Below are 24,707 nucleotides of genomic sequence, written 5' to 3'. Positions count from 1 at the left end.
TGTTAAGAACTGCTGTTTAAATATCTACTTCAGATCCTAGTCCTTTTACAAACAAGAGCATGTTCATGATATTTTAATTCATAGCTCACTTAGTAAATTGATCTTTTAAAAACACCTCTATCTAAAGGTAAAATATTTTAAAGCTTTTCTCTGCAAGGTGGGTACATAATAGGATACACCTGACACACACTTTTGAAAACTTACAAGATCCATTGCTAATTGAAAAATTATTAATACTGCTGCTTCAGAAGATCTCAAGCAACTTTCAGATTATCTGGTTTTAAAATCCTGCATGCCTGCGAGGGATCAATATTATTTTGAAGAATATGTGACTTCTGAAAGCTCGGAGTCAGTGGTGGAGCTCAAAATAGAAACAATGAATCTTGACTCTCAATTTGTGTCTTTGGCTAACCACATTAACTGGACAATTTTCTTTCATCTGTGTATTATTAATAACATAATATCCTGTGACACAACAGACTAATAGCCTCTCTGGAGAATTATCTTAGGGTTACATGGTACAAGTTTTTAAAGAACATGATATATATATTACAGAGTAATTTTTCAAGAAATGCCAGTTTTACCATACCCAGATACTTCATTCAAAGGGAGGTATTCAGGAGTGTCAATCCTATCTTTATTTTAGATTTGGTAAAACTAGAATATGGACTAAATAAGTTACTGTCTTTGGGTCTGAAGAAAGTATTAGACAGAACCTTGAATTCACACTATTCAACTTCAAATCAAGACCAATGGGTTTTCTAACTTATATGGATTTTGGTTAATGTTATTGCTGTTAGCTATTAAAATATCATGATGACTTCACTACTATTTCACTGCATTTAAAATTCTCTTCTCCCTGAGGGGCAATGATACTGTGCTTTAGGGTTTTCGTGTTATTTCTGTTTTTAATTTCTTATATACCTTAAATACAGGTTTTCTTCAGTGGCCGGCCTCTCCTTGAACTTCTTTCTGTCTGTCATAAATGTGAGTGGTTTCATGTATTACTTACATGAAGCTCATTCCAACGTGCATAACACCAGCATAACCTCACTCTGGAGATTTATTCCCTTTCTAGTCATTTTCTTCTGGATTTTCATTAGCAGCTCACATTCAGCATGTTCTAAGCTCTCCCTAACATTTTTCACTGTAAGGTATCTCACCGATACCATATGTATAAATAGCCTTTTGAATGTTATTTTATTGTATTTTTCCATGACTATGTATTGCCCTTAATAAATAGCCTTTTATTTTCCAGATTTTCTTATAGATATCTTTATAGATCTTTAAAAAAACATTTTCTTCCTTTTTCTTTTTTTTATTGAATTTACTGGGGTTATACTGGTCAATAAAATTATATTGGATACATTATGTGCATATTGCATTATGTGCTCACAATCCAAAGTCTAGTCTCCTGCCATTTTTCCCCCATTTGCTCCTTTCACCTGGGCCCACCCCCACTTCTCTGGTAATCACCATGCTGTGTCTGTGTGTATGAGGTTCCCTTCACCTATCTGACCCAGTGCCATGGGTCCCCTTCTCTCTGACGACTGCCAGTCTGTTCTCTATATCTATGAATCTGTTTGTTTTTTAAAATATTTTACTTATTTATTTTTAGAGAGAGGAGAGCAGAAGGGGAAAGACAGAAAGAGAAACATCAATGTGTGGTTGCCTCTAGAGCGACTCCTACTGGGGACCCGGCCTGCAACCCAGGCATGTGCCCTGACTGGGAATTGAACCAGCGACCCTTTGCTTTTCAGTCCTGTGCTCAATCCACTGAACACCACCAGCCAGGGAAAATCTGTTTCTATTTCTTTTGTCTACTTTGTTCATTAGATTCCACATATATGTGAAATCATATGGTACTTGCCTGTCTCTGACTGGGGTTTCGCTTAGCATAATACCTTCTAGGTCCATCCATGCTGTCAAGAGCTAAGATCTCCTGATTGATAGCTGAGTAGTATTCCATTGTGTAAATGTATCGCAGCCTCCCCCCCCGCCCCAACACCACCATCTACTGCTGGGCATTTGGCTTGTTTCCAGACCCGGTTATTGTAAAAATCACTGCAATGAACATAGGGGTGCATACATCCTTTTGAATTAGTGTTTTGGGTTTCTTCTGATGTAGTCCCAGAAGTGGAACTGCTGGGTAATAGGGCAGTTTCATTTTTAATTTTTGTGGAAACTCCATGCCGTTTTCCACAGTGGCTGCACCAGTATGCATTCCCACCAACAGAACAGGAGAGTTTTCTTTATAGGTTTCTTATCCCAACTAAGTTTTCATCTTCCTGTGCATATGGTGTTTTTCTTCCTTATTGTCCTGGTACATAGCACAACATAACAGCTAGCATCTTCAGTATATTTTTGGTGAATGAATGAATGAATGAAGGATCATTAGTAAATGTCTAGTAAGATTTTAGGGTTTATGAGGTGGAAGAAGATGTGTTCCACATAAGAAATATAGTTTAAGCCTTGCATTTTAAAAAAGTTGTCAGATAATAAATTATTAAAATCTGCTATATTAATATACCGAGACACCATTGCAATATGTATCACATTTATGTGGTTTGGGGATATGACTTTAATAAAATTATATTCCCTGATGGGGCAGTTTCAACAATAGTTTCTAGTTTCTTAAATCAGTTTTATAAAAGGCTGTCATCCTAGTAAAATTTTTTAGCAAAGTCTTAGGTGTTTACACTTATGAAGGAAATACAATGAAGAAAAGGCATTTTCGACCAAATAGGATTTGATTATCCATTAATGGTAAATGGGAAGTTCGTGACCTGAGCCTAACGGGCCCTTTACAAATTGTGGTGGACAATTAAAGGACTCAGCAGTGAAACTGACATTGAGGAGCAGATTTTGCCTGCCAGACGCTCTCAGGTTTGGATTTCACTGGATCATGTTCCGAAAGGTCAGCACTGGCCAGATGACCAGTCCAGGACTGCAGATGGCAGTATGGTCACCTGACCACTCTGGGGCTCCCCAACCTGCTGCACAGGCCCAAGTTCACTGAAAGGTCATGGCAGGCCCTGTGCCACTGCTCAGAAATCCTATAATCCTTAGGTACTCTTTCTTTTCCATTTTGTGGATAAAATAGATACTTTTGTCTCCCAGCCAGAGGATAAAATCATGATGCTCTTGTAAATTACAAGATAGCAGCCTAGTTAGAGGGAGCAGCTCAGTGTGGGAGAGTTTTCTCCAGAAGAATAGTCACATTTTGTAAATGAGAGAGCATTTAAGAACTCCCCAGAAACTTGGAAGACACACACCACCATTCACGTTTGACTACACCAATTATAAGGTGGACGTCCTTGTGCCAGTCATGTCATCTTGAACCTCAGTTTTATTTCCAGCTGTAAGCTGGAGAAAATAGTATTATACATACCCTGCCTTGCCAACCTCAGAGAGTTGAGAAATACAGTATGTAAATCACCAACAAACTACCTGGGGATAGTTGACCATATTACTCATTTTCCTTTTGTTTGAACGAGTCACTGTAAGAATTTCCAGAGTAAAAAAGTGAAAATTTTTTCTTAGTTTTGAGATACACGAATTAGGCTTAGTAAGTTGGTGATAATGCACTCATTGCTCCTTAACTCTTTTAAAAGGAGACCCAAAGGAAGACAGGATAATCTAAAAATGTCTCTGGTCAATGAGTCTCTTGCTCAAATTTTGCCCAACTTAGCAAGAAAAGGAGATCAAATTTAATTTTAAATATTTTATACTCTTTCAGAGTGAGAAGTAAGGAATATATCTTTGAACATAGTCTGGAGTTATTGTATTATTTATGATCAAATAGCACTTAAAAACGTGTAGATATGGTCTCATCATTTCCCTTTGGTTATGTCATTCTTTGACAAGACAGGTAGGTTGTACTGTAACTTCGCTGCTTCAGTAGGATGTTTTGTTTGCTCCACAGGCCTGGCCATTCAACGTAAATAGAGTGAAACTATGTCCATAAAGTACTCATCTATACACAAGGGACAGATGAGTTCACAGGTAGTGCTAAAATCCTAAACAATAAATTTATTTTTATTTTTATATTTATTTTTTGCAAGCTGATTTAAGAATAATCAGAAATGGTATCTCAGTGTGGTTTTAATTTGAATCCCTCTGATGGCTAGTGATGCTGAGCATCCTTTCATATCTCTCTGGGCCCTCTGTATGTCCTCCTTGGAGAAGTGTCTGTTCAGGTCTTTTGTCTGTTTTTTAATTGAGTTGTTTGTCTTCCTGGAGTGGAGTCGTGTGAGTTCTTTATATATTTTTGAGATCAAACCCTGGTCCAGTGTATCACTGACAAATATGTTTTCCCATACGGTTGGTTCTATTTTCATTTTGATGCTGCTTTCTTTAGAAATGGATTGTAGATCTGGAAACAAAGCCAATAACCCCTAGAATGAGAGTCCTTAGTGGTGAATCTGCAGAGTTTATGCACAAAAGTCATTAGGAAACAATTCTTTTTGGAGGTAAGATTTTACACTTGTTTTAATTTGTAATGACCTAAAGAAAGACTTAAAACATTTTAACTGAGAATAAATGTGAAAAAAATTTAATACATTGGTTGAGGAAGTTTTCACCAGACAGAATCAAATTTGCACTAGTGCTTTCTGATTTTGCCCAGTTTCGTTTCTCTGCCCTGCATCAACTAAGAGAAGAGCATCAGTATACAGCTAATACAACCTTCTCTGAAAGCTCTCAGGAAAAACAACCAAGAATGCAGTGAAAAAGAGGGCAGATGTGCAGTCCTCGAGCCTGGGTTGGCTTAGCTTGGCTTGGCCTGGCCTGGCTTCAGGTCCTGAGTGATTGAGAGAATACTGATTTGCAAGGCTGATGCAGATCAAAGGGAAGACAGTGCCCCACTGCCCAGTAGCTTCAGCCACAGTAGTAAACACGTGGTTCCTTGGAGCAGAATCAAGCAGACAATAAATAGATCAGTTGTCTCCTGGAAACCATAAAGCTAGAATTTCTACCTTGTGTGTGTGTGTGTGTGTGTGTGTGTGTGTGTGTGTGTGTGTGTGTGACACCTTGAGAACAAGGCAAGTTCTGCAGCAGGCAGGAAGGGAGTAGTTACAGAGATAGGAATAGATAGATGTTATTTCTCTCAATGTCCCCTTTCAGTGTGTGGGCAGTCAGCATTCTGAGTAGCTTCTGTCCTTTCTGCAGCACCTGCTCGGCCGTTGATTTCTAAACACTGTGTCCACACACGTGGCTAAAATAATCCTTCTTCAGATGCCTTCTACAGGCACTGAAGGTGGGGTTTGGCTCCAGAAACCGGAATTCTTGCTTGTTCACTCAGCGACCTTCCTCACTGTAATAGTCACATATATGCTTCACATACTCACCTACTGTTTCTGCCTTTATATCTGTTCGGTTACCACCAACTTTTTTTGCTTGCACAACTTATTTGTTCATTGGCGCAACTGGTGGGAACAAACTGTAGCCTCTATCCCTCTTCTTCTGTTTTATACTTTGCACTTTAGGGACACTTTGATTAGAAAATGCATGTCCCTTTGTGGGACGAGCAAGTGCTCTCACAAAGGTGGCTTTACAAACATTTGAACCCTATGCAAATCTGTCACCCCCTTTTTATCTGAAGCCAGTCCTAATATTTATTTTATGTATTTATTTATTTTTTTTGGTCTAGTGTCTTCACAACCCCACACAATCCAAGCCTGACTTACTGCATCAGGCTGTCCTTTCCTGGTGGGAAAAGGCTGATGAAAATCATTCTCACAGAGGTGTTAAGAGCTTAATGATGGACATTCCCTTGAGTATCTTTATTTTGAAAGAGATTGCCTGGAGAGGTTATTGATTTACAGAGAGAAATGGATTTCTAATCCTGGAATTTCATCAGATGAAGGGAAGAAGATTTTCTTGAGTTGGGATTGAGATCTTTTTTTTTTCCTTTGGCATAACTCCAGAAATTAAACAGAAGCTGTCACCTGATTTGTCCTCGGATGAGGTGAACCAGATTATGTCAGCATCTTTGGTTCAAAGCCAGTAAATAACCTTTAATGGAGAAAAAAAAACAGAAGACAAAGGGGAGAGAAGAGGAAAGAAAGGGAGCGAGGTGAACGGAGAATATACCATCAGGATCACTGCACAGTAACCTGAACGCAACAGAGCATTCCACAACACCGATCCCTGTGAGGAAATGTGTTTCTAGACAAATATTTAGATAAATTTGGCATAGAACCATAACCATGGAGTTTGGCAACTGAGCTAGATTAAAACGAGTTCGTATTAACAGCATAAAATAAATTAGTAAAGTACTCTCCAAAGGGGAGGGATATAGAATTAATCTAGTCAACTAGAGTCCTTCTTGTAAATGTGCTTCCATAAGAAATTTTAAAATCTCATCTGCTAGAGATTATGACTCAACAACAAAACAAAAATCAAAACAGACAAGGGCAAAATGAGATCATTGTAATTAGATGTCTTAGATTAGATATCTAAAATGACTTAAAAATAGCCACCACATCTCCAGAGAAAGCAAGTACAGGATGAATAAATTAGTAGTAATATTGATAGTATTTATTTTAGATAGTGGTAATGGTAAGGATGATCACACAGCACTATTTTAAATCCTTACAAAATTAGATCCTCATGACAATTCTATGAGCTAAAGACCATTAGCATTTTAGAGAGGAGGAAAAGAAGGCACAAGAAGTTGCACTTAAAATTAGCAAGTGGCAGAGCCAGAAATGAACCAAGTCCTTCTCTGGTTTTCTTGTCTTGTAGTCTGAGGCTATGTATTAGCATTTCAATGCAAAGTTGTCTTAAACTTTTGCTGTGCTTTTGAATTGTCTTTAATCTGCCCCTTTGTTTCAGTGTCTGGGAAGTTCCTGGTGAAGTAGTCCAAACAATGACACATCCTCTTAGTATTTGCAGATCCTGCAAATCAGTACTTCAAAGGGACTAAGAGCCAATTGTTCGGGGATTTAGACAAATGGAGGATGATTGCTTCAGTCTATCAATTGCCACAATTTTCTTACATTAAACAACAATGGCAATAATAGTATTTAAAATTCTTGGTTTTGAAGTTTGAAGGAAGTACAGTAGATACTCTTGTCCTTCACCCTCACTTTACAGATGAGGAAACTGAGGCATGAGGGCATTAAGTAATTTGCCCAAGGTAACACTGATCTAAAAAGGACTACTTTTCTAAAAAGTAACTGTGTCATTAACTTGCTAAAAGACACAATGCATACAGCCACTGATGGCTATGTAAAATAGGCATTTTGTAGCTTTCCATTAACCTTCATCTTTTTGTTCAACTTTAGCTTCTGCCCAAGGAGCTTCTGTTTCTGTTATTTGAGAGCAAACACTGGCTTTTTAGATAGTCCGTGCCTCTCTCCACCCCTCCCACTGTCACCTTTGTCCTGCACTAAAGAAGGGAAGCTTCTGCAAGTTTGTTTTTCAGGGAGGAATCACTTCTTTTTACCTTCCTTCCTTTGTTTTTTTCAAGAGTGTTTCATTTTTAGAAAAGGAAGAAAAGATAAGTTAAGATGCTAATTTAATACATTTTTTACTTTTCCTACAATCAAATCCCTAGTTCTAGATTTATTTACCTAACAAATATAGGTAATGAATATTTGATAATGAATTATATGTGTATGTCTGTGTGTACATACACACATCTTTATATAAATGCATGTATATGTATATGTATATGTATATGTATATGTATATGTATATGCATATCTATTTACCACTTACCCCACACCTCTCCTAGGCCTGGTGATATCTGGGAGGCATTTATAGACCCTAGATTTTGGATTCAAATGTTTGCTGTAACTCTTAGTGGATAGGTAACTCTCACAATTTATTTGCCTTCTTGAATCTCTTGTTTCTCCCTATATAAATTAATAACACTGGTATTTATTTTTCAGAGCTTTTTTAAAGATAACAGATATATTTGGTTGTGTAAAGAGTCTAGCACAATGACTGGTATATAGTAAATGATCAGTTGATATTATGCTTATTATTTTTGCCCAGTCTATAGGAGGTGTTCTGTAAATGTTCTTAGTATTAGCATTATTATTCTATGTCTCTGACTGTTCACAACTTCACTCACTTCACTAGCAACAGTGCTTCATAACTACCACCATAATTTTATTATTTAAATAGAAAAATAAGCAACATGTAATATACTGGTGAGAATTATGCAAGATGATCCATATACAACAGTTATTTAAAGTATTCAACAAATAAAATTATGGTTTTGTTTGCCAACACAGTTGTGGTACAAGGTTTGCTACAAATGTTTTCCTTGCCTAGCTGTTCTAGCATCTTAAATATTGTTGTTGTTTATCTAATTAGGCTAAGCAACTTAGCTTTTCATTTCTAAGACAAATGTAAAACCACTAATGTTATGAAAATCTCAGTTCTTTCTGTTACAGGGTGTAGGCTGGGAGGCCCAAGGGCCCCTGAAAGAGGTCATTTGTAACAGGGTCCACATCTTAAGGTGTTTGGAAATGTAGGATAACCCCACAGGCCTAGCCGGGGGGATGGAAAACATGGAGCAGGGCCACTGAGAGTTACTGTGCATATCAACAGCAGAATAGCTTCCAGCCTGAGTGGAGCCAGAAGGTATGCATAACTTTGACCCATGGTGTAACTGGGAGGCAGCCACTCCTCACCATCAACCACACCTGCAGAAGAGCTTGGAGATGGTTCCATCTGTGGCCTGGGGCCACACCTGCCCAGACTAACTATGGCAGCCAAGAAAGGCAGAAACTACGGGAGTGCCAACAGGTGTAGCCAATTGTGGGATTGTGGGTGGAGTCGGAAATGGGGTTTCTGAGGAAGTCCAGGCTGGGATTTAAACTAAAGGTGGGCCGTCTGGAGGGATGAGAGGACAATGGAAGACCTTGTGGGAAGCAAAGGTTGTGAAAGGACTCGCACTGGTGGGCCACGAGGAGATGCCATGTGGTTTTGGATTAAGACGTGGAGATCCACCCACACAGCTAATGGTGCTGGGTCTGCAGGAGACCTGCCCAGGCGAACACAGATTACTGGGAGGAGCAGGGAGTCCAGCTGAGCTATGGTCTTTTGTTCATTTTCCTGAGATATGGGACTCCTGACTGCCCTGACTGGGCAAAGGTGAAAAGGGAGGACTGCGTGTCTGCGTTTATAGGTGTTTCAAAGGAACCTTAGAATTTTTTTAAATAAGTTTTTTCACCTTTTTAAGATTTTATTTATTTATCTTTAGAGGGAAAGGGAAGGAGAGAGGGAGAGAAACATCAACGTATGGTTGCTTCTCGTGTGTCCCCTGCTGGGAACTGGCCTGCAACCCAGGCATGTGCCCTGACTGGGAATCGAACCACGATCCTCTGGTTTGCAGGCCAGTGCTCAATCCATTGAGCTACACCAGCCAGGGCTACACTTCCGGATTTTAAGGGTGACACTCTGCCATTACTCTAAACCTGTATAACTTTTGAATAAATAATTCCTTTGCTTTTTATTAAACTCTGGCATTGAGAGTAACAGTTCCTAACTCCTGGTAGACCACAGTGACAAAGATCACAGGGAAAGGGGCTTGTTTCAGTAACAGTATCTGCCCCCCCCTCCCCGCCCCGTTCCTTTAGGTAACACCTACACTGTCCTCTGTGACTTTGGCCAGGCTACTTATCATTTGTGACACTCAGAGTCTCAAACTTAAAATAAGATGTTTAAATGGGATCTTGAATGTACCTTTCATAGTTTCATAGAGAAATGCTTTTCCTGTATTTGCCACGTGAGTCAATCGCCATTCACCACCAACGCGTACGACCACTGCTTTGCTTTCAGGCTCTAATTGAAATAATCCAATGAGATTTTTGTAAAAGAGGTGCATGCCCCTGGAAGTCAAACACTAGATATCCATGCTTCAAACACAGTTTGTAGCTTCCTGAGTTTTCTGTGTCCTAAGCCGGCTCCCTGGGGCAACGCCATGATAAAGGGCGGTGTGCACTTCGCTGAGTGGGGACCTCAGTTGTAAGGCATTTGGTTTGTTAATGTCGTCGTAATTTTTTGTAACAGGGTTAGCCTAGACCTTATTATGTGGAAGTACAGAGAGTCATAATCTGATTAGCCATAAAGCGATAGAGTTTTGTCAAAACATGGATCCGTTGAAGGAAGGCATCTAAGGTCGCTTGCTTTAATACAAGGCGAGTAGTGACATCTACCGGACATTGTGTGGTAATGAATTACATGCAGCTAAAAATCAGGATTTTGTGGATGTGGTAAGATTTTAACGTGAAGAAAATATTTTAAATGGAAAAGGGAAATATATAAATTCAGTGGATGTCTCCCTGAAGAATTAAAAATGCTTGGTATACATTCTATGAAATGAATGGCTTCAAATTCCTGAACAAACTGAAGGAGAAGAGAAAAATTTCCATGGTAACCACATAAAGGGGAACTTTTACAAAGGAAAGTAAGGTGAAGAACAGAAATAATGAGAGGTTGCTCAGAATGGAAAATAGACCTGGCAAGCAAATAAATAGAAGTAGTCTTTAGTTGAAATATCTGTGTAAAATGCTGTTTAATTCTCTAAGATAATAACACTAGTAAAACAACTGCAGATATAATTACAGTTGTGCCAAGTGCTATGCCAGGTAAATTGTAGTTCCCAACTGCAAATACTGTGTAGCAGACAGGTCTGGAGAGGTAATGGCCAACTGCGTGGAGCGAAGTGGAGACTGGTGGCCAGGGCTGTGGTTCCCAGTCCCTGGTCCCCCCCCATCCTCAGAGCCTTACTCATTTTACCCTGAACATGAGGAGGGAAGGCAAAGCAATTTCAAAGGCCAAATCCAGCTCTTAACTTTTTCACTATAACTTTCAGTTTGTAGCTACCTTTCTTTTTGATGATTTTACGATTAGCGGTTAACTAGATGTGCAACCTTGCACAAAACACTTAACATCTCCGTGCCAAGTTTCCTCACTTATAATTGCAGGTATTTGGATGAAGTGACCTCTAAATCAACAGCTGTGGAATGTGATTATTCTCAAACACATTATCATATTCTTTTTTTAAAAGATTTTATTTATTTGTCATTAGAGGGGAAGGGAAGGAGAGAAGGAGATAAATATCAATGTCTGGTTGCTTCTCGTGCATCCCCTGCTGGGAACTGGCCCCTACTGGGAACTAGCCCCTGCTGGGAACTAGCCTGAAACCTAGGCATGTGCCCTGACTGGGAATCGAACCACGATCATGTGGTTCGCAGGCCCGTGCTCAATCCACTGAGCTACACCAGCCAGGGCACAGTATTGTATTCTTAAACTCAGTTTAGGTCTTGAGTGAATTAAAACTCTACCTTGAAGTAGAGTTAAGAGAATCAGTGAATGCCCAAGCATATAGAAAAAGGACTACTTACGTTAAACATGACGATATCTCTGTGGGATATATTCCTCTAGTTCAAGGTATTTTGGCTGGCCTAATAATTAAATAAACATGAGACAGAGTAGCAAGTAAAAATAACCAAATTTAACACATACATATGGAGGGGAACCCCACATGCAGGAAAGAGTCAGAGACCCCACATGCAGGAAAGGTTCAGAGATAGAAAGTGGGCTTGAGGTATATAAGACATTAGTGAGGAGCGAGGTAATGCACTTTTAAGGCTTTAAATGGTCATTTCAGGACAATAAGAAGTGCAAGTGTCTAGTAAGTAGAAATTTGCCCTATCACATAGATAGGTCAAAAAAGGTTGTCTCTGGTAATCTCTCATTATAGGCAAGGACTCTAATTCAAGTTCTAGGTAGTCAAGGGTGGGACAAGTGTTTCTCTTGAGCCTGAGTGGCTAAGGATGTCTTTTGATATGCCACAGAAGCACATCTTGGGGTAACTAGCTCTGAACCTCCATATCTACAACTATATTTGTATGCATTTAAAAAGGATATTTTGATTTTTAAAAATCTGTATCTCCATATCACCTCTGTTGTTTGGTCAGTAATTGGGGACAGCAACAGAAAGGGTAGTGTCTCTGAAGGTCTTGTATCCTGTCAACCCCAGTCTCATTCATGCCTGAAGTCTGGACCAGTGGCATTAAAGAGGAAAAGAAGTCTAAATTTCTGTTCTGGCTGGTGTGGCTCAGTGGATGAGCATGGGCCTAAGAACCAAAGGGTCACTGGTTTGATTCCCAGTCAGGGGACATGCCTGGGTTGTGGGCCAGGTTCCCCGTAGGGGGTGCATGAAAGGCAACCACACACTGATGTTTCTCTCCCTCTCTTTCTCCTTTCCTTCCCTCTCTCTAAAAATAGATACATTAAAATGTTTAAAAAGAAGAGGTCTAAATTTCTGAGTTCAATTTTCTGTATTCTTCCAAAGCCTTTATAGTTTAAGCTGAGACTCACGAAGGGATTACCTAAGATTTTGAAACATAACTAAATGTGCATTTCCTATATCTGTTCTGAGAAGAGACATTTTAGTACTATCTACATTCAAATTTTACTATCCCCATTCTAGAGAAAAACCATACATTTTCTTTGTATTCAACAAAAAAGAAACTCTTTTCCCCTGATGATTTCACTTGAAGCTAAGTTTATAATCATCTCAGTAGTAAATTAGAGACTAATTTTATTGGCACATATTATGTGCCAAAAATGATTTTAAAAGTTCAGGCACAGTGTCTTATTTTATTTTTTATTTCTTCTGTGTTAGTTTGCCATGGAAAATAAAATTACAAAGAACCTTATATAAGGTAGAATAGCCGTTGTTACTAACAAAGGTAAATGGAGAAGTTGAGGCAAACTGAATTAAACAGTACATATATCTCAAGCAGTTATGTGTTGAAAATTTCATTTCAAAATATTTTTAAACTGGGTCATTTTTATTATAGAGGATTCCCAAAATATTAAATAATGGAACTGTAAAATGAACCCTAACCAACGTGAACCTACAGGCAAACCTGCCTCTTCCACAACCATACATTTCTCTTTCTCCTATTATTTCAAAGCAATCCCTAGGATTATGTCATTTCATCTGTGCACTGAAATATTAGAAATTTTATACCCTGTATCCTAAACTCCCCTCAAAATATTTTTACTATCAAACATTCAGTCGTCGTTACTTAGAAATGCAATTGAAATTAGAAAATATATTTTCTTAGCAACCAAGAAATAGAAACTTTCTTAACCTGATGAAGAATGTCTTCTAAAGAGTTACTATATATCATAATTAATGGTAAATTATTAAAGAGTTTTCTTTAGTTATCAAGAACAACACATGGATGCATGCTAAACACTGCTTGCAGGAAACATTACCAGAATCTTAGCAATGCAAGAAATTAAGAACAAAAAGTTTACAAAGCAAAAAATTAAGCTATCTGTTTTGGAAATGGCTTGCATGTGTATGTAGAAAATAGAGATTTTGTAGGTAGCTGAATAAAAGGGAAATATACAAAAATTAATAGCATTTCTAAAATATCTGCAATAAGCAGATAAAAAATGTAAATAACATAAAAAATGTGAAGTACTAAAGGAAAGTCCAATTAAATTCTGCAAGACCTGTACATAAAAGCTGCAAATATTATTGAGGGGAATTAAAGAAGTCCTATATAAAAGAGCAATGTAGTATTCATGAATTGAATCTCTCAATATTGTAAAAATATCAATTCTTTCAACCTGATCCATGGACGAAAAAAATTTTCAATCAAAAACACAAATTAATCTCTACAGACAGATTTTACTTCTGGTTGTCTATTCTTCTGATGTATGTACAAATATTGACAAAAGTGGATTTATACTAAATATTGCATTTAAAATAATATCATGGATTTCATACATAAGAGCAAGCAAGACCTGACAATTTCACCTGGTAAAGCCACCATGAGTCACCTTTAGATTTATAAAGTTCATTACGTACATTTCCAGCAAAAAAGAATAAGTCAAAGGTGCCAGCTCCCTGGGTCCTTGTTCAACACAGTAAAAAGGACAGTGAAAAAAAGAGCTAAACAAGCCAAGGGCAAGTTGTGAGATATCGTGTTGCTGAGGAAGCAAACTTAGCATGCATCTGTGTGATTTTGTATTCTACAGCTCTGTTCTGAGGGTGTGAGAACAGAGGTAATGAGAACAGGCATACCAGCCTTCCAGGGAAGATAAAGAGATGAGTGGGCCATGGCCGCATAGAAGCCCCTGAAGGACTCCCGCTCTTTCATGTACCCAGAAAATTGTTAGGACAATGGCCAAGGCTAAGACGAGCCACTGTTTAAACCTCTGTCTATAAGAAGACACTGAAATAGAGAACAGGCTAACAGTGACCAGGGGGAGAGGGGAGAGAATTTCAGGGGAAAAAGGGAAGGGTTTACAGTAACAAGTATAAAGGACACATGGACAAAAATTAGGGGGGTAGAAATGAGAGGGAGGTGGGAAGGGCTGGGGGGATCAGCTGGGAAGGGAGTAAAAGACAGAAAACTGTACTTGAACAACAATTAAATTTAAAAAATGAATGGAAAATAAAAAAATTAAAAATAAATAAATAAAAGAAACTATGGTATCTTTGCCTAGCAAAAAAAAAAAAAAACCAACCAACCAACAAACAAAAAAACAAAATAATGCATCTGAGGTCTTCAAGATTGCATGGACGAGTCATTCCCCTGAAACTTTGTCCTACATGAAAAATAGAAAAGGCAAAGAAGATATTCCGAAAGCAAATCAGCATAAGAAAAGACAGTCCACATCATGACATTAAAGAGATGCAAATTAAAATGAGATACCACTATCTGCCTGTCAGAATGACCAAAATCTGGAAAACAGATAATATCAAATGCTGACAAGGTTGTGGACCAAGAGGAACTCTCGTTCATTGCTTGTGGGAACACAAAAAGGCACAGTCACCTTGTTAGACAGTTTGTCATTTTTAAAATAAATCTAAACTTACACTTGAGATTGCAATCCAGCAATCATAGTTCTTGGCATTTACTCAAAGGAATTGAAAACCATGCCCTCACAAAACCTTGCACAGAGGTGTGTTTATGGAAGCTTTATTCAGAATTGCCAAATTCTGGAAAGAAACAAGATGGCCTTTGGTAAGTGAACGGATCAACAAACTCTGGGACATCCGGGCAATAAAATATTCTTCAGTGCTAGAAAGAGATGAGCTATCAAGCCATAAAAAGATGGGGAGGAATCTTAAGTGCCTATTACTTAGTGAAAAAAGCCAATCTGTAAAAGCGACACAGTGCATGATTCTAACTATATGACATTCTGAAAAATGAAAACTATGGAGACGATAAAAGATTAGTCACTGCAGGGGTGGGGCAGGGTAGGGGGTGAGAAAAATATATAGAGTACACTGGATTGTTAGGGCACTGAAAATATTCTTAAGACTGTAATAGGTATTTGTCCAGTCACTGACTGTCCACCACCAAAAGTGAACCCTGGAGAAACCAATGGACTTTGAGTGATTAAATGTATCGCTGAAAGTTTGTCCTTGGGGAGAAAATGTACTGTCCGGGTGAGTGACGTTGATAACAGGCAAGGCCATGCATAGGAGGGAATAGGGGTATATGAGAAATCTTGGCACGTTCTCTCAATTTTGTAACTCTAACACCGCTTTAAAAATACAAAGTCATACAAATAAACAACAAAGGTTTAAAAGTAAAAATGAAAAGCAATACAAAATACACCATGTATGTGAAACTAAAAAACAGAATATTCTTGGGATGAGGGAGAAGTCATGAGGAATATACTTACAGCCTCATTACAGCTTTCTGAGTTATAAAGAAGTATTTAAAAAATTAACTTGCAGCTTTAAATACATATCAGAAAACAAGCAAATGTAATCCATAAATTCAATATTCAAATCAGATTAAAAGAGAGAAAAAAAATCAATGTAAAGTAATAAAAAGAAAGAAAATACTTCTATATGTAATCATCAGTATCCAGGTTAAGTTTAACATCAATTCTTCCTGGTGTCTCCAACACTAATCTATCACTACAGGAATCAAGCCCCTTTCTGATCTTTATGAAACTCGGTTCCAACCATTCACCATGAACACGTTAATTTGTTCATTTCTGGGATCCTTGTTTAACAGTATCAGAATGGTTACCCTGTCTCCCTGTTGGAATAGCTTTATCAACTAGAGCACAGAGCCGGTATGTTTTTTTTTTTTATTTTAGTATTACAGACTACATCCTTATCTATATATCTACTTATATATTTATAGATATGTATAAATTCAGTTTAGTATACAAACATATAATTCTTCACTCTGTCAGCTGAGAGGACATAAAAGAAATGACACACCAGTAGCAACAAAGCACACCAAATGCCCAAATCATGGTTTCTAATACGATTCTCCAATAAAAGGAATCACAAATCTTTGGAGAAAATGAATGAATCTGGCATTGGGGTAGGGGACATCCAAGGTGAACCTGGAGCATCTCATAGTGCCAGAAAGTAAAAAGACCTTAAACAAACAAACTCCCTTACATTCAGGGGGTCACTTAAAGAGGCAAGGAGGCAACTGAGATTGCTCATAGAGCAACTGAAACAACTTGAGCAACAAAATAGACCATAGCCCCCAAAATAAAATAAATATTTGTGAGTTCACATTGATATAAATAAGTATTGCAATAAATGAGGCACACAAGTCAGATCTCCTGGGAAGAGTAATTCCAAATAAGTTATGTAATATTCTACATTAACGATAGTGGAACATCGCACTCCTTCAGTGACTTCCTTCCACAGAGGTCTGTATGGAAAGGGGTGAAGGAGTAACTTTACTGTGGAGAAGCCTGGCAAACGACACTCCAGCCAGGTGAGGAAGGTCAACACCCATAGTTACAAATCATGTTGACAGTATGAGCTCTGATATGATGATGACAGTAGCATCAACCTTTGTGATCTTCACCCCCACCCAGAGAAGAGGGGCGGGCATGAGTGCAGTGTAGTCATGAAAAGACCTCTAGACAGAGGCCAACGAAGAGGGTTCTATGGTGCCTATACCTGGTCAGCACTCCTCAGAACTGCCAAGGTCTCTAAAAACTGGGTATTTTCAAAAACTGTCCCGGCCTAGAGGAACCTAAGAAGATATTGCTGTTCTAGGAAGATATTCCAACACCTTCCTAGAAGAGCAATGGAGCATTAGGTAAAACTAAAGAAATCAATAAACTAAAAACTTTCATTAATAGTTTAAAAAAGGGAGGACATGACAAGAATAGAAAGAAGACCCATGAAAAAGAGGGCTAATGGGATGCATTTTTGTTCACCCTGAGAAATGTTCTTTCTTTTCCCAGATCTTTAGGTTGTGTCTTTAAATATCTTTAAAGTCATTTCTATAGCTACAGTTGCTTTATGCTTTAGAGAGACAGATATTTGGAATCCTATAACTATGGATTGGTGGCAATGGATGACAGGCAAAAAGAATAAAAGATGCTAGAAATTCTAATCAGCCATGGTGGGAATTGGGCGCCGGTATTCAGAGTCCTTCTCCAGCATTGGCAGGAAGGAGGAGGAGCTTTGTGAAGGTGATGCGGGTGTCGGAGAATGCGCCCCTGAGCACCACTGCCAGACTCTCCTTGTTTGCTTCCTGTCAAGTTTATAGTTCTCTGAAGAACATTTTTTTTTCTGTTTGATTAACATACTGGCTTTTTTTCTCATAGCCCCTTGCCAGTGCTATTTGTTATATGGTCTTAAGTCTAAGGTTTTCATACATACAGAAAGGACAAAGATTGTACATCCTGGTAAATGTTTAAGAGAAGCCCATACTAAACAATTGTATTCTTTTTAAAGGCAATTAGTGAATTGAATAATCAGAGGTCAGTTAAAGTTTATTTCCTGGAGAAAATGTCCATATACCTCAATTCACGTATTAGTAAAGATCTTTTTCAAACCAAATAATATATTTTTGAATAAATAAAATACGAAACTAACTCTTTTCCTTTGAAACACTTTGGTGAACCATTTCAAAAATACTTACAGAATTTACCAATTAAAAATATGCTGATGATTGTAACAGTGGAGAACAAAGACTAGATTTGAGTTTTACACTGAGGAATTGAGAGAGAAACATATAGTGGTTGAAAATATTCCTTCTATTCCTTATCTCTTTCTTCTTCTGGTACTCCTATCTTAGGTATGTTACACCTTTTGTAGTTCCCCCATAGGTTTTGGGTGTTTCCTTCCACGTATTCAGTCTTTTGTTTCTTTGTTTCAGTCTTTTCTTATTTGCTTTTCTGTTCGAATATTCTGTTGACGTGTCCTCAAGCTCAGAGATTCTTTCCTCAGCCACAGCCACTCCACCAATGCATCAATCAAAGGCATTCTTCATTTCTGTTACCATGTTTTTGATCTCTAGCATTTATGTTTCTTTCTTAGAATTTCCACCTCTCTGCTTCCATCACTCATCTGCTATTACATGTTATGCATTTATTTGATTAGAGACCTTAGCACATTCATCATATTTGTTCTAAATTCATGGTCCGATAATTCCAACATTTCTGTGATGTCCGGCATTGATGCTTGGTCTGCCTCTTCAGATTACGTTTTGCCTTTCAATATATTTTGTATGTTGTTGTTGTTGTTGTTGGAAGGCAGACTTGACATGTTGGGTAAATGGAACTGTGGCACACAGAAGTTTTAGTAATGTAATGGTAACTTGGGGGAGGTGAAGCATTTGAAAATGCTCTGATAAAGCCTCTGTCTTTTAGTGAGCCCTTGCTGAAATTCTATTTTGCTTCCTCCAGGACAGCTAGGTTCTGGTAAAACCCCACTGGGATAAGCTCTGCTAAAAGGATTCCTCTTGAGGTCAGGCCTTGTTAATAGAACAGAGTCCTCTGATGTATTTCAAAGTGGTTAATTTCCTCCTCCCCCTCCCCCTGGAAGCCCAATGGGGTTCTTCTCTGATCTTACAGGTAATCCCAGTAAACCTGTTAGGGCTCCAGGAGTTAAAGCTCATAAAAGTGTGGGGCAGTCCTTCTAACTGTCTCCCTCTTAGGCTTCTCCACACTGAATCTCTAGCAATTTGCCAATTATAGTTCAGGCCTGCCCCCTCTGCACCCCCGCCAACCAGCGGGGCCTGCTTTCTGTTCCTAGGTTTCCACGAAAGTCAGCTGGAATTCTCCGTGTCCTCCCATCTGCCTCTCAGATTTGGGGCAGTGGTTTGCTCTGTGGCTTCACATGTCTGATGGATCTCAGAAGAGCTGTTGGTTCTCAGTTTCTTTAGTTTATTCTTGTTGGATGGAGTGATGGCTTCTAAGCTTCTTACATGCTGGACTGGAAACCAGACATCTATAAATGTTTATTCTTTTCATATATTTTATTATTTTAATTAGTTGGTTACTTGAGCATTTCTTTTCCCTCGTCTGTTTGCTACAATAAATCTCTAGGGAGGAATTTCTGTTATTCCTAAAATGTTTGATAAAAATCACCTGCAAAATAGTCTGGGCCTGGAGGTCTTATAGCTCTTTAAATATTGCTTCAGCTTATATTTCAACATAAATTAATTAAATTATTTGAGTTTTTAGTTCTCTTAATTCAGCCATAATGAGTCCTTTTAAAAATTTTTCATACAAACTCTAGGTGTTACACATATTACTACTCTTTGGGGAGTACTTTTTTTTACATGTATCTTGCCAGCTAACTTTTTACCATCCTGTAGCTTTGATATTTTAGTTTGTAATCAATAGCTCTCATCAAATGGTAGTAATTGTCTATGCTAGAGAACCACGTCTTCCACAAAGCCCTCCCTGATTTAAGTCAGATTCGATGTACACATAACCCAAGCAGATGGACTCCTATACTTCCAGTCTCTTTCTTCTCATACAGTACTGTCATTTCCTCTAGACTCGTCATTGTGACCCAGTAGTCCACAATCTCTCTGCAGGCAAGACTTGTAAAACTTCTTGATTCTGTAATGATAGACATATATGAAGTCTTTAAAATATGTGTCAAATAAAATAATTATACTATAACAAGGTTCTGGTGTTAAAGAGAAAATGATTGGCTTTCTTCATACCCTCTTTTATTATCGACATTCATGGAGAGATTTTAACTGTTCAGAGTACACTTTAAAGCAGATAACTACTGCCATCTGGTGGCAATTACATAAATTATAGTCAATAGGCTCCAAGTGACTCACAGTTTGTTCTAAACCAGTAGTTCTCACTTCAGGAGTTAGGAAATCAGATTAGGGAAGAGGTAAGCAGCAAATAATGTGTTTCTCAAAATACTTAAGAGGTCAAAGTTAACATGTTATTTAAAAAACATTATGGGTGCATTTAGTAGTAAATCTATAATCACATATTTTACTCACAATCTCAAATATTTCTTGAAGGTAATTTTTTTAGGTGAATACACATTTATCATTCTATTTTTCTCACTAAATGAACTTTTTGATCATTACAAAATGTCATTTTTTATTTGTAACAATTATCCTTGCCTTACATCCTTCATTGTTATTAACATAGCTACAATGTTTTTTTTAATTATTATATGCATGCAAAATCTCTCTCCCTTTCATGTTTATCATCTGCGTCTTTATATTTAAAGTTTGTGACTTTTACTCCATCTCCCCTGTTGGCTCTGGTTTATGTGCCAGGTTGTCCTCTGAGGGCTTTCAAGACCATTACTGTACCTCTTGACTTCAACAATGGGTGATATCATGCTCTCCCAGTTCTAACTCTGCCAGGTGAGGATAGATATTCCTGTGCAAACAGGATGCTCTTCTTGTTCTGACAATGAATGCTTGCCTGTGCTCTCTGCTAGTGGCCTTGTAGGAAAAGCACTGAACAAAATCGCATTCTAGAAATGCAGTACTATTGCCTGAAGTGTTGTAGGAAAGACATTGATGAATGATACATAGTTTAAGCTACAAAATCCAAGTAGGAAATTTAACATAACCAAGAAATAAATTATCATTCACATTTTTCTTCAAGCACTAGAAAATTATCAGTGGTACTCAGGTGTAAATATAAAGACTTGCTAGAAGTTTCATTACATAAATTTATTGTCGGTTCAGTTGCCTTAAAAGTTGTGCTAGAAAAACATATTGCCCAAATCCCATTTGAAGGGAACAATAAAGATCTTAAGATGTAAAAAAACAACAACAAAAAAAACAAAACGAGAACTGGTACTTACGGGCAGCATACTTAGATGATGCAACATCCTAAGTAACAATGTAACCAGTGTTAAATTAATAGTATTAAGAGGTTGCAGAGCCAAGATCTATATTATCTACATACAAAGAAGTTCCAAAGAACCAAAGCATCGTGATTAGTAACAATGCTGCCCCTTAAATATTGGAAATATGAAGCTAGCCAGGGACAGCTGTTCAACAATGTAGAACACACACACACAGAACCATTCTGGCACCTGCACAGAAAGAGGCGTGTGTGGACACTGCAAAAATCGCCATGTGTGCCAGTGAATAAACACCTTAAGTGCCTTGTCTCTACATAGTTAAAAAAATCTCCATAATAAATCACTATCCCTTATGTCGACTCAAGAATACTGTAATGTATTTAAAAATCATGTTGTAGCTATTGAAAGGCCCCTGCATAAAATATTTGCCTGATGTCCGGCTCACTCTGAAGGTGAGTGTAGAGGTGGTCCTGTTTCTAAACGTTTCTCACTAGAGAGTAGGGGGCTTGTTTAGGAATGAAGTCACAGAAGGAAAATGTCCCTAATTGAGCAAGATCTAATTAAACAGAACAAAATGGAAACTTCCCTTGTAGTTTGAGAAGTGGGGAACATATACACCGGTGCTGTGGCATAAATTACTGGAAAGTTCCAGTTCAAGTTTGGGCAAAAGGATTGCTCGAGTCCAGGATTCTAGTTTCTATGGCCTTCTGAGTTTCTTCCTAGGATAGTACAATATAAAAGTATAGAAAAGGCAAAACTATGGGGATGGGAAATGACTCAGAAATTTTGCCACCAATCTACCCTATCTAAAGATAACACGTGGTGCATTATTATAATTAAATTACAACTAAAACAGAGAAAAGATTTCAAAGTAGGTGATGGCCAACAGCTAAGAAAATTTTGTCGGCGTTTAATCTCTTTCTCCTTTCCTGCTTCCCTCCTTTTCTCCCTCCCTCTATCTCTTTCTCTACCTCCTCACCTACCTAAAATAACTATGCTTTTGAAATAAAAACTTTAAGGACTTTTTAAACAGGCAAGAAACATTATAAGGACAAATATTAATAGAAGTGTGAAATAGAAATTTTAAATTGTGTCAGCAAAACTTAGCAAGGTTAGGTGGCTTGATTGTTGAAATTGCTATAAGTCATATTATATAATGTTAAGTGGAATAAAAAAGGAACCAGATCTTTTTTTGTTAATGTGGAGGGAAAACAGAATATTTTTATGGTAAGAAAGTTGAGAATAAAAAGATCCATTTTTATAGAAGTGAAAGAACCAAACCTCTCTACATGAGAGGTTCATAATTTGAGGTTCTCTCAAATTATATGTACATAATTTTGTATGGACACAGTATAAGAGGGATTATAAAGGCTATTAACATTGGTTCAATTATGAATGGATAAAGGAGGAAAGTAGTAAGGAAAAGATAATTATTCATACCCACTTGCATTATTTTACTCATTACAGTGATTATAGGATATATATTTAATTAACATTTCTATAATAAAAGTATTAATTAACTAATGATTACTTATTACTGTGGAAAAGCATTCCAAATTTTTTGTTGCATACCTATTATCTTCAAGATCCTGTACTAATGTGGAGAATTTAGGACACATGGGAAATCTGCCCTTGCATTACCATCAATCATTTTTTCAATACTGTTAAAGAGAGACTCGTTTGTTGCAGACCAATCATCTAGAAATATTCAGGCTTTGGAGAATCACAAACACTGGAATGAAAGAAGAACTCGGAAAGGTAACCCCATACTCAGTATGCATTGTTTCCCTTGATGCATTTGCCAATACTATTTGATAGGCTGAAACGGGGAATAGCAAATCGTTGTTTAGAGCCTGAAAGATTGGGCAGAGAAAATGGTCATCTCATGAGGTTGATGGGACAAAATTATGTTCCCAACTGACCAAGGGGGAGGATATTGGGTAAGCAAAGCAGATTTTCAGTTGGAGACTCGGAGAGTCATAACCTAGAATAATGGGTGAAGAGAAAGAGACAATTCAACACTCATAGAGACATCTAGGTAACAATAAGTTTAAAGTTTACTGTCATTGACCCTTAACCTGAACCACCAGAAAGAAAATTAAGCTGTCTTTGGAAGAATACTACATTTCCTAGAGCATGAAAATACCTTTTCCATACACAACAGTTGGCATTAAATCAAAAGTATCAGGCATAAGAGATGATGAATTACATGAAAACGATCAAAAGGAAAAAAACTGAAAATAGAAACAGACGTAGAGGAGAAAAACGAGCTCTGTAGTTGCAAAAAATACAATGATGTAAATTAAGAAATTGAAAAAGGAACTTAATAGCAGAAAGAAAGAGTGGAAGAGAAATTTTTAAAGGCACAAAATATTCAGTTTTAGTAAATATTCCAAATACTGAGGGGAGAAAAGAAAGCCTCAGACATTTTTAGGAACTGAAATTATACAACAAATATATTGCAAAGTAGTGACATTAAACTGAACTTGTAAGGTTTAGTTTAAAAATTTAAATACTTGGACATTGTGGGATATACTGCTATATCCCATGGGGCAAAGGCATTTATGGAATGCAGCTATAGCTGCATATCTAACAAAGGTGAAAATCTATAATATGTTTCCAAGGAAATGCATAGCCTTAAGGCATAATATTAGAAAGGAAAAAAGACACTCAGGCCAAGAATTTCAATATCTATTCATCTCAAGGAAAAGTACTTAAGGCAAAGAAAGAAGTAACAAAATGGTAAAGGTAAGAACAGAAATTAATGAAATAGCAAACAGAGAAGAAATCTCAAGACCAAAATTTAGTTGTTTAAAAAGTAATGAAATTGATAACCCCATAGTGTGATAATTGAAAAGAGGGAATTTACAAAATACTTATGTCTCCTAAAAAAAGAGACAGCAGTATAAAACCATACAGATATTACAAATATTATAGCACAGTTTTTTGAACTGCTTTATGATAATGCCCAATAATATGAGTTCTGTCCAGAAAGTATCAAGAAATGTAACATAAAAAAATAGAGACATTTATTGAAGAAAATACCAGATACAAGAAACATTGTACATAGGACAATGACACTTAAGTCCCCTTCGAACTAGGCAGCTTGGGACCTCACACAGTTCTCCCAACTGCCACCAGCTGCCCTGTCATATTTTCCCAAATCTTATCAACAAAGGTCTGAGATCTCTTCCCTTTCAAGGGTGATGTTAGTTTTGCGAAAATCCAGAAGTCATAGGGTGCCAAATCTGGGCTCCAGAGGGTGCTGAGTCACCTGGGTGATTTCATGTTTTGTCAGAAAACTGCATGAGACATTTTACATGAGCAGGCATGTTGTCATGATGAAGCTGCCAATCACTAGTTGCTCATAGCTGTGGCCTTCTGAATCATATGAATACTTTCCATGGAAGAATGTTCAAGCTTAACACAAAATTTGATGCAGATTCATTGCTTTACTTGCTCAGTCATTTTGAATGGGATGGCCACACAGTACACATGCTCACTCAATGGTGTCTACCACCCCCACTGACTAGTACAGTGAAGTCGTCATTGTTTACACATGTGCACTCTAGTCCACTTTTTTTGGCTGCCAGGTTGCATCGATGTAACACAAACCATTTTCATTATATTAACA

Source organism: Artibeus jamaicensis, unplaced genomic scaffold (genome assembly GCF_021234435.1).
Source record: "Artibeus jamaicensis isolate MK-2021 breed Jamaican fruit bat unplaced genomic scaffold, CSHL_Jam_final contig_391, whole genome shotgun sequence".
Taxonomy (NCBI): Eukaryota; Metazoa; Chordata; class Mammalia; order Chiroptera; family Phyllostomidae; genus Artibeus; species Artibeus jamaicensis.
This window is presented reverse-complemented; position numbering follows the sequence as displayed.